This window comes from Dioscorea cayenensis, chromosome 2 (genome assembly GCF_009730915.1).
Source record: "Dioscorea cayenensis subsp. rotundata cultivar TDr96_F1 chromosome 2, TDr96_F1_v2_PseudoChromosome.rev07_lg8_w22 25.fasta, whole genome shotgun sequence".
Taxonomy (NCBI): domain Eukaryota; kingdom Viridiplantae; phylum Streptophyta; class Magnoliopsida; order Dioscoreales; family Dioscoreaceae; genus Dioscorea; species Dioscorea cayenensis.
In genome coordinates this window covers 13,423,878-13,437,472 of record NC_052472.1, presented here as the reverse complement: position 1 = coordinate 13,437,472, position 13,595 = coordinate 13,423,878, and positions in this window count along the sequence as shown.

Genomic DNA, 13,595 nt, shown 5'->3' with positions numbered 1-13,595 from the left:
TACAAAATGCAAAAACAAATTACTTTCAATAGTATAGATACTATTTCTAATTTATTTATTTATATCATTTATCTTATATAAATAATATTTTTATTATTTATTAGAATTATTGATTTTATCAACTCTAAGTATAAATTTTATGAGACTTATGCATTATTTTCACATATGCAGCAATTTTAAAGCAACCGCTTTGCATATCATAACACACATGCAGTGGTTTTAAACAAACCACTGCATAACATAACCCATATAAAGTGGTTATTAAGAACCGCTACATTACAATGCATATGCAGCGGTATGAACCGTTGCTTTTTTTAATATTTGCAGCAATTATATAAACCGCTGCATATATATATATATATATCTTAATATGCAGCGATTGTTGCAACGGATTGAGTCAAATGTAATACTTACTTGGGAAATTGCCTGTAACGATATAAAATCATTACAAAACCGCTGCAATAGATAGCCTAATGTAGCAATTTTATAATCGCTGCATAAGTGCAGTTATGTAGTAGTGCTTTGATGGTACTCATGGTTCACCAAAGCTGAGGACACTTCTTCATATGACAACTTCTCCTTTCCATGTATCACAAACATTGTGAAATGCTCGAACTCTTCTGGATGGGAATTTAGAAGCAAAAGGGCTTTATCTTCATCCATAACTTTCTCATCTAAACTCGCTAAGTCAACTAGTAACTTGGTAAATTCATCCATGTATTCATTCAAAGTATTTCCTTGACGCATAGAGAACCTGTAGAGACTCCTTTTCAAATGCAAATGGTCCTCCATTGATTTCTGCATGTATTTTTTCTCTAGAAATTTCCACATTTTCAATGCAACAGTCTCTTCCATAACTACATATCGAAGCTCCTTGACCAAGCATGAACGAATAAAGCCACAAGCATATCTATTCATCTAAGTCCATTCCTCCTCACTGCACTGTGACAGTCTCGTTACATACTCCGAGGTGTATAACAACGCATGCATCATAAGGCATCCATGACATCACATCGCCACATGGCAAAATTGATTTTACCATCAAACTTTTCAACCTTAATTTTTGGTGCAGAAGCACTTAGTTGATGAAATACAAAATCTTTAGTATTGCCAGAGTTTTGTGAAGGGCCAACATCACTTTTAGAAGTTTTGACGACGCTTGAGGAAGGCTCTTCATCTACTTCTCCGGCCATTGCTCAAGGACTCAATCCCCAAATGTTCAAAAGCTTACAAGGATCTCCTACTACGCTCTGATACCACTTGTTGGACCCCAAAACATAAATTTGCTCTCCTCTGTAAGCTTAAGAAATGAACAAGCATATACACAAACACTTCTAGTGCAAACACACAAACTACAAACACATTAGAAGGAATTAATTGATCTTGTAAACAACAAGATTAATCAATTGAGCAAACCACAAATAACATCATGATATACGTGGTTCGACCAAAATCGGTCTACATCCACGGGAGGGGAGGAGATAAATTGCAATAACAATGGAAGAGGAATATAATTTACAAAATGATGAAAACACACGTCAAATGAGAGATCTAAAACTCTCCTTACAATTCTCTTCTTCAAACTCTAAAATCCCGAGTCAAGAGAGGAATCACCCCCAACTGTGATCTCAGCCTTCTTCTCCCAATTGAGCCCCCATTAGGTTTTTTTTTTCTCTACTAGTTCCATTATATACCCCTCCAAAAAATATATACTTTTTCGTATATAACAGCCATATTAAAAAAAACCCTTTATTTTGGGTTACTCAAAACCGGTCCCACTTAAATAGACCGGTTGACCGGATCTCCTCCCCTCCAACATGCCATTCATTTTCTCTTTCAGAAAAATAAAACGAGAACAACATTCTGAAAGGCAAAGAAAAAAAAAATCCAAAACGTTCTCAGTTTTTATAACTTTGTTTAGACCCTCATGTTCTTGTTTACAAGTAGCTTTTAATTTATTTAAACTTATAAAATTGAAATTATGTTAAAATAAATATTCATTTTATATGGAATGGAACCTTTTATAATGAAATCATCCACTTATAAGGTATGTAGCTTTTGCGGAAAGAAAAAAAAAATCATCCACTTGTTGCCTTTGTCAAAAATAAAAATAATAATAATAAAAAATATGAAATCATGGTTTTAAAAACTATATTTTAATTAGTTATACAAAATATTTATAATTATATAATTAATGTATATAATGAATATTATCTTTAATAATGTGTTCTTTTTATTTAATATAATGTATCAAATCTATTATAATCTATTAGTCAAAAGTTTACAAATTTTCAATATAGATAAATTTTAGAAGATTTAATCCTTGGAACTACTCTCCAATATCACTATCCCCCATTTCAAATTTTCACCTATAAATCTCTCCATTTCTAACTCAAATTCTATCTGATTTGATTTTATATCACTTGATAATTTTTTTATTTTTTTTAAAAAAATGGATAAACCACATATTCATTGCAAAACGGAACAACACAAAATTAAAAAGCCGGATTACCAGGAGTGAAGCACCAGACTGAAACAGATAACCCAATTAGATGGGGCACAAGACAAATCTTCGACAAGAGGTAACTGTTTCATATTTATGCTTAATCAATCCTAGAATTTCAATTAAAATGTTTTCACAATATGCCGATGGAGAAGATTCCCTCTCAATGTATGATTCAACAGATTTCTTTGTATCTCGTTTTTAGTATGTTTTTACATGATGAAACAACAATACAGGATTTTTAAAAGACCAAGATGATCAATTGTCTAAATTTTATTTATTTTGTTGATGAAACAGGGGGCGTTTGGCCTCACAATATTGAATGCCTCTTGATTTGTTTGATGGTGGAAGAATCTAGAAGGGAAATAGGCCAACGACTATACACATCTAGCAAAAAGGATAAAATTTAGTTCACTTGGAAGTAGGTGGTAGGCTTTTAGTGAACTATTAAGTGAAACACATTTGGTACATTGAACAAACTTTTCAAAGGACAACTATTGATGAAGTGTGAAAAGGGTATTACATTGCAAATAATTCCTTAGAAATGGATAAGTATTTTGTTTGTTTATATGCTTATATGCTGAAAATATATACATGTGTAACTTGTAATTGTGTCTTGTATGTGCACGAGCAAGCAAAATGTTTAAGAAAATGGGATTTAAGTATTATGATAAATTGTGCATGATTTATTGTGAGACAACAGTTATTGAGGCTAATGTTCACTCTTCCACAAAAATTCATTCCATAATTGAGGAATTCAAAAAATTCCACTGAAGATGATGAAGATGCCCATAAATCAGAGGAAGCAAAAAAACAGCTAGAACAAAAACATCAAGAATTAATCATCGAAAACTTGAATGTTGTTCAAATTGCAATTGCTGTCTCTTGGACTGTTTTAGGAGAACATTTGGAAAAACAAATTGGAATTATTAGACAAGAGAATTGGTGCTTCTGCGACATCATTTACCTCATTTGAAGGTAGTGGTGATAGTTAGCAGCTATTACCCAATTCAAGAGACTATGAAATTGTTGCTGATCATACAAATGAGCTCACTGTACTTGAAGGCATAGATAGCATCTCTTATGTAAAAGCAACTAATAAACTTATACACAATGATCCTTATGGAGAGACATGTTCCTAAGATGCCAAGTAAGAGAAGGAAAGATTGGGTGTTTACATTTGAAATAGCAATTTTAGTTATGTACAACACTTATTTTGTCTTCCTATGGATTTCTCGTATAAACATTTCAAATTTTCTTTTTCTATTTGATGTTTCTGTAATCTTTTACTTTATTCTCCTAAAACGAAAATGTGTTTTGGATTTGTGACTTTAATGTAATAATTGTCATGCTCTTCTAATAACTATAGCATATTAGTTATATTAATGGCTGTGTTATAGTCTTTCTACTTTTTATTGTATATGTTATAATTTTTTCATGGGATGCTTTCCAAGTCTAGAGTATGCATGGATTTGGAAGAAAGAATTGTTATCTAACTTTAATGAAGAAATAAAATAATTATTGACTATTTATGTTGTTCGAGAGTATTTGTGAAATGTTTAAGGTGAAGAAGACAACTATACAAGCTGAAAGATTTTAAAGCTAACAGGGAATGGATGGGTGACAAAATATTAAATGGGCATCCGAAGCCTTGTTATGAGATATTTTGAATGGAGTTACAATGGTTTATTCATTTATGTCAAGAGTAAAAAGAAGCGGTAAGTTACAAGGTAGCAAGTTTCTTTCAGTTTGAAAACAATTAAGTTGCAATTTAGTACTCTATATATGTCATGATAAGAATTAATGAGTTACTGGAGATTAATTTCAACACTCAATAGAAAGGATCTCCACGCGTTTTAAGAGACTATTGTTTGCAATTTGCTCTCTTTCCAACTCTATTTCGATACTTTTAAATGGGTGTTTGATTGCAAGGAGTGTGAATCATTATTTTGTGATTCTAGTGCCTTGTTTTGGATGACCATGTATAGGAGTACAAAAGGAGTAGGTGGGTAATGAGTGAGGAGTGAGATATAAGTGGCAATCCTCAAAAATGGAAGGATTGCTCATTCCCCTCCCTCATTGGGGGTGAAATATCACATTTGCCCCTTTTATTTAATAGTTAAAAAATAATTTAATTCAATAATAATTAAATATACCATCCTGATTGTAAAAATAATTAAAGTGAAATAATAATAACTTATATATAAAGTAATAATTTAATTTAAATAATAATTAATTAGGTCATTTGAATAATAAATAATAATTATTGTGAAATAATAGTAACTACTAATTAAATATAATAATTTATTTCAAATGATAATTAAATAAATAATTTTAACAATAAATAATAAGTAATGTAAAATAATAATAACTAATAATTAAAAAGAATAATCTAGTTTAAATAATAATTAAATAGATTATTTTAATAATAAATAATAATTAAAGTGAAATATTTAGTTAAATGAAAATAACAATAGTCAAAATATTTTATAATTAAAAAATAATTATTATTTATTATAAAAAATAATTATTATTTAACCTAATATTTTTTTCTTATTAACTTATATTAAAGGTATAAATGTAATTATTCTTCCATGCGCATACCCACTTACCATTGAGGTGAGAATCTACTGAGCTATATCAATGGCTCTCAATTTTTTAAATTTTGAAATAATATATAGTATTGTATAAAATAATATTTCTATCATAAATTTTTTAATATGCAACTTATATTTTTATAATCATACATGATTATAAAAGTACACATTTTTTTTGGATTTTGTTAAATTTTTTATTTTTTATTTCATTTTTTTTTAAAGCTAAGAACAAAAAACAAACCAAAGTTTTTTATTTTAGAATATAGAATATGCAAAGTAGAAAATATTAAACAAAACATCCGTTAGATAAACCACATTTTATTTAAAAAATAGAGTAACAAGAAAAAAGAATTAAATTAAAGTGCTGCAAGGAGGGGCAGATAAAATCCATGAGCCAAAACCAGTTTCTCTCTAATTCAATTGATCCATTTGCATTTTTGGTAGTTGTATCATATCTTGAAAGTGATTTGTCATAGAGACTTAATAAATTTTTTATTATTAAAGGGAATTATATATTCGCTCAAGTACAAATTTATTAACTTCAAGTACAAATTTATTCCACTTCAACTATTATTCAGTGAAACACATTAGTTTGAGTTCATCATAAAATATCTGATCACCAGCTAATAGCAAGTTCATCAATCTATCTCAAGGAAAACATACCAGCAATGAACAATGATTGACTCGTGTTAATACTCACACAAGTATATGTGTCAATCAAAGTAATACATGCAAAAGAGTAAGATCGAATCCAAAAAGACTAGATAATACCAATACTATCTCTATCTTCACAAGCTAACTAAATAATAAAGATTAATTTAGATTTCAAAACAAAAAATAAAAGTAACAAATGATCAAATCAAAGGAAATAAGAAACTAGAATCGATAGATAAAGTAGTAGGTTGACTTCACTTGGGAAATTAAAGATTAAAATGATTGTAATTCAATAGAGAATAATCTTGGCTAATAGGATCGAGAAAATCAAAAACACACTAAATGCTTTATCAAGACTTCTTAGTGTCTAATCCTATGCTAAAAGCGGAAGTGGATCTCTCCTACTCATACCCTTGCACGATTGCAATGAGTTCTAGGATTTCCATGTTAAAAATTGGAGATAAACTACCAAAATTCTAATTGAAAGGTACATGGTTCCCTAACTATCTCTAGAGAGCATCAATGATACCTATTAATCTATGTGTGATCTCCTCACAAGGATCTCTCGATACACAAGTGAAATCGATATGGTAGAGCCTCTCTCGATATGCAAAACCAACAATGTAAACAAAGATGAATCTGAAAGCGGAAGGTAATCTACATTAAATAGCAATCAAAAGATAAAAGTATTCCCAAGCTACATCAATCCAGGCACCCAAGGAAGTTAGCCTTCCATGGGGTCCAAGTGCGTCACTACAAAGTGTATTTCAATCTCTAAAACCCTAAACATGTGAAGAAACCCTCCTCTTAATGCCATGAATGTTGGAGTTTATGTCAGCCGCTATCGTCCCCAATGGATCGTCACTTTGGTGACTCTTTCGAACTCCTCCTTAAAACCTTCAAAGCTCTCTCCAACACTAGCCAGTTGTCCTCAGTTTCATTCCCAGAAATTTGGCAAAAACTTGAATGGCTTAAAACCCTTGAAAACTTCTATTTATAATTACAGGAACCCGACCAGTACACGGGCAACTACACGGCCGTGTATCTTGCTCATGTAACTCTCAGGATAAGCCCAATATCTCCTAATCCCCTATGTACAATGGTAGATGTACACGACCGTGTACTTTTTCCTCTAGCTATGTAACTCTTATTTCTTCTCTTAACTGTTGCTCTTGAGTTGCACAGCCATACATCCTTCTTCTACCCATAGTCTCATCTTGAACAAGCTCTACAACTCTTTAAATATACACGGGCATGTTCTTCATCTACATAGCTGACAACCCTTGCGTCTGACCCATAAGGCACGGGTTTGTCGAAGTAATAAATCCCAGGTGAGTGGGGTATTGTATCCACAGGGAATAAGGAATAGAAACACCAAGATTGCTACTTAACTAAGTGGAGACTAAATAATGATGGTGTGGATAAAGATCAATGCAAACGAACTAAAGAAAATAAGAAAGAGGGGCACAATAAAATGAAAGGAAAGGCAATCTATAAAAGTGGGGTACTCGGATATTGTTCCTCCTAGGATTATTGCTTCAAGTGCAAAACCAACTATTATGCTTCCTAACTAATGCTTAATGAGTCATGGACATCCTTAAATACACGGTCCCAAATCTAAGGTCAACCGTGACTAACTCTACACTATGCCCCGGCGGAGAAATCAACCAGTCTCAACACCTCACACTGTGTAAAGTTGCAAGAAGCTGTAGGGATTCCAAGTGATAAATCCTATTCCTATATGTAGATCTAACACTTTGGTCCAAGCGAAAGAACCCTAGTCACAATTAAGCCCCAGGTGTTAAAGTCACTTCAACGCTTCACACTGTTTCTCGCGTAACTAAGCCCAGCGGAGTTCATCCCTTAACCCTTCACTCCATTGTGACCGCAAAGAACTCCTGGAATGTTGAGATAGGATAAATCACACCGGAGGGGAAAGGGGACGCTCCGCTACCTTTCGACTCACCCTCTCGACCCTCTCCAATCTTGCTTTGTCTAACCCTCATGGTGTGTCACTCACTCACAAAGATTACCAAGATGGACTCTCAACCCTAGTGTCACTCTAAGGGAGAAATCATTTAACAAGCATTCAAGATTGGAACTCAATTAAAGACATCAATTAAGGAAAATATAATAAAAGGTTAATGAAACAAATAATCCTAGGATTCACAAATCCAAGTACCCACTAGGAAGTTTTAGCTCTCCATGGAGCAAGATACAATCAATAATGAAATAAAAAATTAAAACATGTAATCCATAGGAAAAACCCCTCGGTATTCATGTCGATGGTCTTGTGGAGTAGCCTCGTCTTCTCCAAAGGTCCCCTTGTCAAGCCTAGGGCACACCTCGCCGGATCACTGCCGACGAAAGCTCCCCCAATAACTATCTTCCAAGAGAAACACGGTGTTGAAGCCGTAGAACCACTCCAAAAGACTTGCCAAAGCCTTTTTAAACCCTAGCCGCTGACCTCCCAAAAGTTCGAGAAAAGATAGAAGAAATGATGAAAGATGGATCACCAAATCGATACGAGTCGCGGCTTTATAAAGGGCTGGAATCGGGAATATACACGGGCGTGTGGAATTTCCACATGCCCGTGTAGATTTATGGAAATCTTATTTTCTGCAAGCCATGAATAGTAACTGCTATAGTAAACTGCTACAGTAACCTATTGCAGTACTCCTCCAAAAATACTCCCGAATCCACACTTTTCATCGAGGCAACATAAACGGGCACACGTCTATGCCGTAGATCGCATCGCTTCTTCAATAAAATGCCATATTAGTGAAGATCTTGATAATATTGCACAAGTCGGAATAAGCAAATGTGACTACCTTTGTGTCCTTCCAAATCATGTAATTGATTGAGTGCATGGAGGTTAGCACACATTCACATATCTTCGATCACAACTTGTGTCTTCACATTTGTTCACTCCAAGACTTCATCAACAAAGTATAATTACGATCTACTTTAGCTTCTTTCTTTCATTTTTGGCTTCACAACCCTTCATGCACGAAAGTTTATAAATACACATGTATTAGCGCTAAAATCTGAGAAAAGTAATGCTCATCGTAAGAAAAGAATACTTCGTATTACTAATACACAAGAACTTATCAACAGGCATGTTCTTCTAGGTAGAATAGTGATTGGCGAGTACGCGGGCGATCACACGGTATCCATGTGTGATAAGTACCTAATTGTATTTATTTTCTTATATATTTTTTTATACACTTAGCATGTATTTTATTAGATTTGATGCCTGTTTTGTGCTTAATCACTTATTGTTTGCTTTGTAGGGTATAAAGAAGCCATGGAGAACAAAGAAAGGAGAAAACATGGGGGGTGTTGTACCGCAGCAGGTTTTACTGTAGCAATTTCACTATAGCAGACTACTATGGCACCTAGAGATTTTTTGAGATAGAGACTTAAGCCTATGTCATACGACCTCCATACGGGTCCTTATTAGACCCGTATGCGCCATGGCATAGACCCCGGTATACATCCTAATTTGATCATTTTAGCTCCGTACAATCTCCATACGACCTATATGGCCTATAGGGGTATTTAAGATATCTTCTAGGGCTGAAAGAGGAGTTCTTGGCCACCGAAAGAAAGGAAGGAAACCTAGAAATGACAGCGATCTATTGAGGTAATCTCAAGGGCTTTTGAGGTTCCAAAGCAGTACATTTAAAGGGGAGATCCACCACCTTGGAAAGAGAGGAGTTCTTAGGATTGGGAAGTGGCCTTCAGCCAGGGAAAGTGTCATTCGGCCCGATTTACCCCATCTTCATCATCATTTCATCTAGGGAATGTCACTTATGACTTTTTCTTGTGTTTTGGTTTACATTGTTGTATATACTTGTTTGATGGCACACTAGACCCCCAAGGCCACAGGATGTCGATGAACCTTGGGGGCGGAGGGGGGCTGGGGTTCATCATGCAATTTGAATGATTAGTATTTAATTCTAATGCATTGGATTGGTTTGTGTTTAATCCATTGTTCTTTCATTCTAGAATTACATGTAGAGAGATCCATGAGTTATTCACGTTTGATGTAACTTGCTCATGTGCACTAGACCTTGAATGTATTAGAAGGGGTTGTGTTTACTCTTACTTTGGGATTTCCTCATTCTTAATGTGCACTGGACGTTCTTAATGAAATCGTAGGTTGTGTTTACTCCAAACTTTAAGAGTAAGCCTATGTTGTGTTTACTCTTACTTTGGGATTTCATCATTCTTAATTAAATCGTAGGAGGGCTGATCTGGAAGAGATTCCGATCAAGACTCATATTAGATTAGGGTTCATTCACTTAGAGATTGGGATTCACCTAATTTAGAAATCCCTCAGTCCAAAACACCTTTGCAATTTTGTTTTTAATCCTTGTTTCATGATGATCCCCTAAGGGAATCCTTATCCGTGGCTTTTTGCTTATCATTGTTGTGTGATGAGTGTATTTTATATAGATATTTTATATCCCTCAGTCCATTTTAGGATGATTTTGTTATTAACTGATGCTTCTTGAGGTATGTTTGCTAAATTGTGCAGATCATTGGGTTCCGGACTAAAAATGAATGAGAAGAGAAGAATTCAGATACAAAACAACGTCAGAATACAAGCTTCAGGATAAGCAGGGTCCCAAGCACTTGTGTGCTTGTGCTTGAAGCACAGTCGGTAAGCACGGGTGTACTTACCCCCAAGTGTATTTTACTGGAAGTTTCATGAGAAGATCAGCATGGTTACTATGCTTCTTGCACGAGCGTGCTCACCAAGCACTAGCAGTAAGCATGGGGGTGCTTACCTGGTGTGATTAACTAGTTTTGTGTCAAAATCAGTTCCCAGAATCTGGAGCCATGCACGATCATTAGCACGCCCAATAGCACGGGCGTGCTTACAATAGAAAAAGGAAGCCCTAAAGTTATATTTCGAGGGGATTGTCTTCTTTTGTTTTGGAGGCGCAAGTTAAGATAGCCGTTAGCATCGTTCAGGGTCAGATTTGGAGTTGTGACAAGCGTGGAAAAGGAGAATTGTCAGTGGCAACTATTGTCAAGCCTTCTCGATCTGATTGTGAAGCAAGAATGGAGTTTAATGGATATTTTTTATTTCTCTTGTTGCTTTCCTATGATTGTTTGAAAGACAATGAGGGATAACCATCTTTCAGTGCCTCAGATCATGAACCTTGACTTCTAATGCTTTAATTTTAGTGATATTGATTCTCGAGTTTCCTTGTGGTTTCCTATTGTTCATATCACTTATCGTTCTGTGTTTATCGCCTTGATGCTTGTATGTTGCTAGCTTAATTAGGGACTTGTTGATTAGCTGTGTATGCATGAATTTTCATCGCTATTTTCCTCGTTGGTTTGTCATTGCATTTTGAGTTGCTATTTAGCCTTAGATCGATTTGCTATCTAGAGGGTGATCTCTACTCGTCTAGCTGGGGCACATATTAGGAAAGGGGTTGAGTCTACTCTGAGCCTTGGGCAAGGATGTACATTACTGAACCCTTCGTGGTGTTCACCATGGTCCAAGAAGAAACTCTTGAATCATTGCCTAATCATTGCATTTGTTAAGGGGATAAATCTGGGGTACTTTCCTTTCCACTACTATCACTTCAAGCCAAACCATGTCTCTTCTTTCTTCTCTATTCTTCTATTTTTTAGTAGATTAATTAATTTAACCCTAATCTTTGAACTTCCTAGATATTGGGAAAAAAATGAGTATTGAGAGTTATACCAGTCCTTGTGGATTCGACTATCCGATTCTATTGGGTACACTTTACTACTTGTATGACCCGTGCACTCGCGGATACACAAGGAGCATACCATTATTTTAGAACTTCTTGCTTTAGCCTTCACTTTGTAGTGGCCTTTTATTTATTTTTCCACAACTAGTTAAGTAGAAACCTTTACTTAAGAGTTAGGTTAGAAATTAGGTGATGAAGGAGTAATAGTAGATCCTTAACCCCTAGGAATACGATCCTTGTGTTTTATATGAGGTATTACTTGGCAACACCGTATGCTTTGCGGGATTCACACCAGTGTGCTTCTCTGAGTGGTTGTCTTCCGAAATGTACACGGGCATGTAGCCTGCCCGTGTAATTCTTTGTTTATGCTTTTGACAGCACTTTACTCCTGATTTCCTTTCTTTTGCTCTTGTTGTGTTTCTTTTGTCCTTTGATAACTAATGGAACAACTGAGTACCAGTAATCCATAAAAACATCCTCTTGAGGTTTGCTTAAGTGCTAAATAAGATAGATATAACATGAATAAAAGAGCACTTATCAAACAAGTTCTTGGTTTCATTCAAACTTTCAAAGTTATAAGTCTTTAGCTATAGTAAAAACAATAATAATCAATGCATAAAGCTTACTCATGAAAGTTAACCTTAAATATATATATATAAATACCCTAAATGTGAACCGTTATTTTCCATATATTTTGGTTATGAGATCAATGAGAGCCTATCTAATTAAAACCTTTCTTGAAAAAATTAAATGATATACATCAAATCCTACAAGACTCAAAACAATCTTTTACTACATCTCATCAACAAGTGAAAGGATCGAGAAAAACCAAAATTTTAAATCACAACAATTATTTTGCTTTCATAAAAATTGTAAACTTCAGAGTTTTGAATGGCACAAATTTTAGTTTAATAATTCTCCTATGGCATCCTAATCACTCTGTCAACCTGTAACCCAACCTTATCTTGTTTTGTTCTATTTTATTTTATTTTACTTTATTTTTATTTTTTTAAAGGAAACCAGTCAATCCTATTCTTTTATTTATCTCCATCATTAAAAAACCAATGAACCTGACTGTGCGATGATTTTAGATAGCCAATCTCGAAGTTGTGGCTACAAATGACTTGTTGCCACTGTACTCTAGAAGCCACACTAGATCCATACCCAAATGCTAGATTCTAATTATCATCTATCTTCTCTGGATCTAATTTGAAAGCAATTGAGATTCTCAAATCAGGTTGCAAATCAATTGATCTTTTGGTTTCATAGGGACTAATGTGGCCTATGAAAATGCTAGTGCACGTACCTAGCAAGTAGTATAGAATGCTAAAAATTAGGGTTATCAATCCATGAAGAACTAGAGAATACTAGTACTAGTTATAAAGCCGTCAATTAACCTAATTGAAGTTGTGGGTGATAAATATGAAATAGAAACTAAGAACTGGAGCAATAGTAAAATTGTGGCAAATTAAGCATGTAAGAAGGGTATTTGGCCATAGATTTCCCATAGGGTTTTGTTAAGTCCTTGGCAAAGGTTACAAAGTTTTTTCAACATAGTTGAACCGAGAGAGTTCCTAACTCATATTGTCCCTTTTCTTAAATGCCAATAATAACTAGTCCCATATGGCGTTAATACAAACTACATTATGACTACATTACACTTGGTAAACTCTATCTAGAGAAAACACAGATTCAAAAAGTAATCAATCCCTCTCTCGAGGCTATTGACTGTAATCCTATGTAAAGCTAGCTTGGAATCTCTTCCTAATGCTTGTTCTTTATGATTGCATTACACTTCGAATCTTATGTCAACTCACTAGGGAGAATCACGGGAGAAAAAAATCTCCATCCAAAAGTGCCATATTTCTAGGCGGACTCGTGATCACCTTCGATTGTGGTATATCTATATTAGGTGGATCTATCAATTCATCACATTACACACCCCTTATGTGTGTCCACAAGTGCACGGTTTGCTCAAGTAATAAAGTGTACCCAATGAGTTGGTTAGTCGAATCCACAGGGAACAAGAGTACTAATAATAACTAGAACCTCACTGTCTAGCCTAATCAATGATATGAGTGTTGAAGAGATCAATTTTACAAA